General features: G+C 46.4%; 1 protein-coding gene across 1 annotated transcript in view; it reads right to left on the minus strand.

Moving 5' to 3' along the window:
• The window catches only part of ADD2 (adducin 2), a 95,920-nt gene extending 91,357 nt beyond the window's left edge, over window positions 1-4,563 (minus strand). The window contains exon 1 of the mRNA XM_037127274.2: window positions 4,207-4,563. The gene's annotated coding sequence lies outside the window, so the exon portion shown is untranslated. The remainder of the gene's footprint in view (window positions 1-4,206) is intronic.
• Between the last annotated feature and the right edge of the window lie 2,784 nt (window positions 4,564-7,347).

Genomic DNA, 7,347 nt, shown 5'->3' on the forward strand with positions numbered 1-7,347 from the left:
AATACAACTCTGTGTGTGTGAGACATATATGTGTACATGTCTATGGCACGTGTATATAAAAAGGAAACCACCAAAAACATGATTATAATGGGAAACTAACATATTTCTTGTCATCTTTGACAGATGAGTTAGGTAAAAATAAAATTTTAAAATAGATCTAACAATATAATCAATAAATGCATTTTCATCTGTACAGCTAAACATCGTACTCTGCAGAGAACTGGCTTTTCTTTTCCCCTCACTTCATAATATTGTCTAACCTTTCATGTGTCACTTATCTTGCTGAAGACAGGCAGTTTTCGGTATCACTGCCTTAAAATTCTCTCAGGCTAAAACTATAGTCATCAAGGTGTATGGAGTCAATTATCGGGGCTGCAGTTTCTTTCTAGAGATTCAAAATTCTATCCCCAAAATCATGGGTGTGTCCTTGTACACAGTTCAAAATGCATAAACTGCATATAAATCCCTTTTGAAAGAAAAAATTTCTCATGGGCCCAATGGTTCACTTAAGTCACACCTGTTAAAATGTAACTTAAATATTACTCTAATAAAGGCCAGTTCTAAACACTGTACTTTATAGCTTTTATATAGCCAAATGCCAAAACAAAGATACAAATAAATACAACTATCAAACTTTAAAATGTCAAATGAATGAAATAAATTCACTGCAACTGATAATATTGTTTTACCGAAGCTAAGACACCATTTCAGATTTAACAATAGAAAGATGTAGCCTCTGGTCTAGTTACTACATGTTATCTTCTGAACTTTGACTTCAACAATCTGAACGCTGACAATGCATAAAGCATGCTGTGCAAAATATTAATAATATTAAAGTGTGTCTGGTTTGAGAGTCTACTATCAAAACCATCCTGGAGTGCCTCCATAAATGGGGGGCATTGCATACTAACACAAAGAATAAAGATCTCTAACATTTACTGAACCTTACTATATGCTCCAAGTCTTTTGTACACATGTAGTACCTCTAATCCTCACAATATCACTGTGAAATCAATACCACACATGTATCCACATAACATCACAAGAGGAAACTGAGGAACAGAGAGGCTGACTAACTCATCTGAAGTCTCATAGCTTAAGTGGAAAAGTGGATCTGAAGTCAGGCAGTCTGGTTCCACTTAACCATTGCACCAAATTACCTGTCAGTGCTTTGGACATAAGGTACTTATTGGAGGGTTACTAATTCTGCATTAAATAGAGACCTAATCCAATTACTGCTAAAACCAGCAACAGCAACTTTTCCACTGAGTTTTTACTGCAACACCTGCTGCTAATGAATCGCTGAGACTTGGTCCATATGCAGGTAGGTCTGGCAGGAGAGCCGTGTTCCTTGCCAGTGCAGCAGAGGTCACTGGGGGCTGTTCTGAGTTTGGCAAGCCCGTGCCTATGTGAGCTCACGTGTCTCTCCACATGCCCCTGTGCCAATCTCTGTCCCCTCATCAGTGCTGTGGCCCGAGTCAGCAGGCCCAACCCTGGCTCACAAGGGAAGACAGAGGGTTAGATCCAACCCTCTGGGGGTGAACTTTGACTTGAGGGTGACTAACAAGATGATCCAGAACACACTTTTATTATTCATTATTTAAGATTATCATTGAAATTAGAGAAGACACAGATCCCACAAAATATATACGTCCTCAGGGCCTCAGGGGTCTGGGAGGCCCACGGTTGAGGTCGTGAGCCCACACGGAGGGCACTATAGAAACCAGCTGAGGGCAACCCAGCCTGTGTCTGACAAGGACATGATTGAAGACACCATTCCAAACGCTGCATCAGATTTGCAAAAAATTCCTTTCTGCTGTTAGAGTCAAGAATTATTGTGCTTCCCTTAAGAGGTTTATATTTCATGCTTTCATGTTCTGGACATGTGATGTTTTGTTTGTGCTTTTCCTGCTCAGCTCTTAACACAATTTGTAAACATATATTCATTGGAGATATTTCTTCATGAATATCTGTGTCTTGCATTCGCCTTGAGTGCCATCAGGGCAGAGAACATGTCTGCGCCTCACAGAACGTGGCACAGATTAAGTTCTCACTGAATGTTTGTTGAGTAAACAAGTGAGTGAATGAGTCAACAAATAAACAGAACATATGTGCCATGGTCACCTTCCCTTTTTGAGCTCCTAGAAAGCTGAGAGCTGGATATGTTTCCCCCTCATGAAAGGTGTAGGGGTCTTATGCCTCTATTTTTTGTATTCATCTCATTCTTAGTAACATTTTATGTCTCTCTTCTTTGAGTTTACTTTTTTTCTTTCCCACCTACTCCTAGTTAGTCTGCCTTGCTATATTTTATGAATTCCTGTAAACTGTCTTTAAAACCCTTGTGTAACAGGGTAGGTAATAAATATATGTATCAAAGCCTTTATGTGTGTAAAGCTGAGGTTTGCTAATTCTAGCACTCAACTGATATTTAAAGCAAGTCAGCGCAAGCCTAGAAACTCCACGCGGTGTATCATTTCAGGCAGCGCTGTGCAGGGTGCATGTGACAAGTACGTTTCTAACAGGGCTAAGCAATTTGGTGGACAAGAAAGGATGTAGGGCTTGCTACAGAAATGTTATGGATTTTTGGATCAAAGAATGATTTATCGTTAGTGGTGCTCTGAAGTGTATGGAGTGCACACTAATACTGAAAAGTTTGTCTCACTGTGCCCTCCTGCGGGTGGGGCTTTGAGCAGGACCCTGGTGCACAGGTATTGAGAAATATATGGTCGCACTACAGAATGAAGGCACAACATTATGAAGTGAACATATTAAATGGTCTAACCCCCTTTTTAAAATCTCTAACATTTATTATTCATTTGTTTAGTGGGCAGACAGCTTGCAAGTCTGAAACTTCAGTTACCTTCTCTGGTCTTATTCATTTAAAGCACTTTCATTTCGAATGTTGACCAAAAACTATTTTTCGCTAAAATTAAGCATCATTTTGAAACCCCATTCATGAGGACACCTCTCACTGCCTGAGTTAAGTATCTCAGGTACCCTGGCTGCACCCACACCCTAGATGTGAAAGGAGGGGAGTCCGTCCTCTCCAATCATGTGCTCCCCTCCTTTGAAGTTATTCACAAAACACTAAATATCCATTTCAAAAACTGAGATTTGATTCCTGTTATTTATAAGGCTGATTTGAGTCGGTTGAATTTTAGATGACAAACTGCCAGAGGAGGGAAGAGTGGGTGTCATGAAACAAACGGGTAATAATCATGTGCCACAGATAAATGACAAATTTTTAAAAGAATTTGAGAGGGTGTGGGCTGGGGCCTTTCTCTTTCACTCCCCTTTCCTCTTTTCTTTTTTTCCGGGGGTGGAGGATGGCGGGAGAGCAGGGGTGGAGATTAGAGAAGGAAGGGGGAGTAAAGGGAAGACAATAGACTAGACCCAGACGCCTGCTCAGCATCCCACAGCAGTCTGCCGCCCCTACCCCTCCTCCACAGCAGGTAGGCTGTAGTCACGATTTCAAAACAAGCAGACACTGGCCTCCGCCTCGCGGACCACCTAGGGTGGCCTCCACCCGGGGTGCAGGAGGGGAGGGAAGAACAGGAAGAGAAGGGAGGGAAGATGGAGTAAAGAGAGGAACAGGCTATCAAGACGTCCTCGGGGCCAGTGGCCTTTTTCCCTCCAAAGTGGTGGAGTCCCGCAAAAATCCAAGCCCACCAGGACCTGCTAACTTGACAGCTCCCCTGTTCAAAATGCAGGCGGCTGCCAACGCCCCACCTGCTCTCCCGGCAGTTTCGGGGGAGCGCCGGGCGCGGGAGCTGGCAAAGCCCCGGGAGCGCGCTCAGCCCAGCGGTGCGCCCCGGCAAAGCTACCCGGGAGGGCGGTGGCCTAGCCGGAAGGGGAAGGAGGGGCAGCCGCAAAGCGAAGCTACCACCCTCCAGCCCAGCGTAGGAGAAAGCCCCACCTGTCAGGCGTAGCGCTCTGGACCAGCAGGTCCCACCGCCCCTTGCCGAGGCCAGCGCTCGGCAGCCCGGCTCTCCAAAGAACCTCCAATGTCACATCATCAACAGAAACCTTTAGGCATAAAACACCGCCGCGGGGAAGGGCTGCACCGCAGCGGCACTCACAACAGACGCTTGTGGATCTGGACCAGCTAGCTCTAGCACGGCGGAAGGATGCTGTGGGGTTTCAAATTCCATTAAATTAAACAAAACCGAGGCAATTCCACGGTGGCCATTCTGGAGACATGCTTACCTTCTGCAAGGCTTTTTATCCATCTCTGGGCTTCCACTGTAGGTTGTTGCTGTTTTTGTTTTGTTCTGTTGATGTTTTCCCCTCCTTCTTGAGGTCTGCTTAATAAATGCACCCAGCTAATCTGCAGAGCACTGTTTTCTCCCCATCCTGCAGCCCCGCACTTGTCGGAGCTGCCGAGAATTCCACCAGCAATGCAGCTTCTGGCGTCACTGGTGACTACAGACAACAGAGGCTGCCTGCCACTCCTTGACAAAAGACGTTCGTTCCTGTTCGCCCCTTACAGCCCTGTCGTCAGAATTAAATCCATTTCCCGCACGAGGCTGGGAGGAAATGAGGAGCTCTCCTGGCTGTGCACGCTGACAAAAGGACGCTTGGCGGTGCCCACAGCGCCCCCTCCAGAGGGCCGCTGTCCCGCCGCCCGGGGCCACGGTGCTGCAGTGCCCCCTCCCGCAGTGCCCGCCGCCCGCGCTGCCGCAGTCCCGCCGCGCGGGCCTCTGCCCACGTCCACACAGGCACCACCAAAAGCCGGGACAGCCAAGAGCCAATATGAGGATTTTGTTACTGGGAAGAAAATCTGAAAAGTGAGCTCCCTTAGAAGGTAACCCCCCCAATACCGCTAATAGAAAATAAAATGAGAATTTGGAATGATAAAATAAATAAATAATAAAAGAAGGAAAAAAGTCCTACACTTGGAATATTTTTTGTCAAATGGGGTTATCTTGCGTTTGGAAGATAACTATTAATGATTTTAATAGCAATTGTCTGACCATTTGAATTCCAAGCCAAAATTATCCCTATTCTAATTCTGACTCTGATTTCAAAGAGAACAACATTTTTGTTGTTGTCCTACCCTCTGGGGCCACTGGTCCAGCTCCCTCCAGTTCCCGAGACCTCCTCTCCTCAGGCCTCTCCCCTCCCCACCCAGAGGGAACAGGTGTTTAGTGAATGGGGAACTAGATGAAAAACCGTAATACTTGGTCACAGTCTCCTGTCCGCCCTTAACTAGCTGTGTGACTTGGAGGAGGTCACTGAACCTCTCAGGGCCGTATTGTCTCCCTCTGTAGAATGACGGTACCTAAGGCACCTCCCATTTCTAATACTCTCTGACCGTGTTTCTCAAAGAGTGGGGACATCAAGTGGCAGCTTGAGACTTTAGACCTCAATAATCTCCACCAGCTCCCCAAACACCCCTAAATCAACATTCACTCCAAGTGTTTCTAAAAGTGTGACTTTAGAGCAAGTACGGCTTCCAGAAAAGCCCCTGGTCACTGCCCCCAACAAGATTATGGCCCCTCTGCTCCTTCTAGGTTCTGGGGCACCACGGCCCTTAGACACCCCCATAAAAACCACCAGACCCCACCACAGAGCAGCTGCAGAATCAGAATCTCTGGAGGTGAGCCCAGGAATTGGTATTAGTGACAAGCATCCCTGGTGATTCCTTTGCACACTAACATTTAAGGATGCCACTCTATGCAAGCTACCACTGATGTAAGGTACGGAGTGGGGGTGGGGGGGGTGGGGAGGAGAGAGAGAGATTCCCTCACCAGTGTGGCTCAGCTGCTTGAGCATGGTTCTGCAAAGTGAAAGGTCAGTAGTTCAGTTCCCATCAAGACACTTGCCTGGGTTTTGGGGTCAGTCCCCAATTGAGGTGTGAACAAGAAGCAACTGACTGATGTTTCTCTCCTTCTCTTTCTACCTCCCTTCCCCTCTCTTTAAAAATAAATAAATATTTTTTTAAAAAACCATCCATCTTCTCCCAGGTGCCATCTGAATAGTACGAGTGCCAGGAAGAGCAGCACCATCCTGTGGCTTTAGGAATTGTTCGGAGGCCCGGCAGAAGACAAGACTTTATTATATTAATTTCCGTATTAGTAGCCTAGATGGAATTTTAGTTGGAGCTCTGAAGGTCTCTCTCCTTCAAGTCCAAATTTGCTTTGAAATCTAGTGAAAGAAACCATCACTGGAGTTGGCTCCACAGGCTGTGCTGGGAAGCTCCCTGGGAGTCAGAGTCCCCGCTGCAGAAAGTCAAGGTGCCTGGCCCTTAACCAGGGACAGGAAAGCACAGGACTCTCCGTGCCAGACCCAGGAAATCAAATCACACTTGGCTAGTCCTCCAGTGGCCAGTTTAAAATTAGATTTTCTGACTGGTTTGCAATAAAATTATTTCTAATCTCTAAATCTTGACAAAAATGTTTCTGGCTGGCAATAATTTGTAAAGAGAGCAGATGGCCATGTAGCATACACCCACAATGTCCCCATCTCTTGTGTTCGTGCCCTACATAATTCCCTTCCCTTCAGTGCTGACAGGGTGTCACTTCTGTGATCACGTTACCTACATTTCTTCATCTTGCAGGCTGACTTTCTTCATTGCATTCTTGGCTTAAATACTTTAAGAAAACAACCATGTTAGGAAAACCTACATGTCAAGGAATTGAGGACAGCCATTGGGCCAGATCCTTCCCCATACAAGCTTTCAGCTGAGACCACAGCCCAGACCGCCACCTTGACTTCTGCTTTGAGAGAGACCTTGAAGCTGAGGACCCAGCTAAGCCATACTCGGGCTCAACTCCTTCCCAACCCAAACTGTAAGGTAGTAAATGTGTTGTTTTAAGTTGCTAAATTTGTGTAATCTGTTACACAGCAGTGGATAACGACTAGAGTGCCGCAGTGCTCTCCAGGCCCAGACGTGCGCATCAGTGACCTCCCCCAGGGGGCGCTGCAGGTGCTGAGGAACTAACACTGCAGGGCAGCTCTCAACCAATGGCCACCAGTCGTTTGTAGACAGACAGCCTGGGCCCCTCACCCTAGGCATCAGGAGGACACCTCTGTGGCATGTTGTACACAGTCTTCCAGAGGCCTCAGCAGGATGAGCCCCAGCTGCATGCACCTTTCATAGGCTGCTTTCTTCCCTCTGTGACTTTCCCACTCCCCTACCGGTGTCTCCTTTCATCCACTAAACTATAAATCATGGCCTAATTTTAGAGGAATCCAATTTAAGACAGGGGATGGGGAAAAGACAGTGCTTTCAGAGCAAGGCCAATGATAAATTCTAAGTCTAGATCTCTTGAAAATTCCATTCTCTCAACAAGTGAAAGTTCAGCCAACTCTGTGGTCGAGGTCTGCTGTGGAAAGAGAATGGGG

Source organism: Artibeus jamaicensis, unplaced genomic scaffold, assembly GCF_021234435.1.
Source record: "Artibeus jamaicensis isolate MK-2021 breed Jamaican fruit bat unplaced genomic scaffold, CSHL_Jam_final contig_3174, whole genome shotgun sequence".
Lineage (NCBI taxonomy): Eukaryota > Metazoa > Chordata > Mammalia > Chiroptera > Phyllostomidae > Artibeus > Artibeus jamaicensis.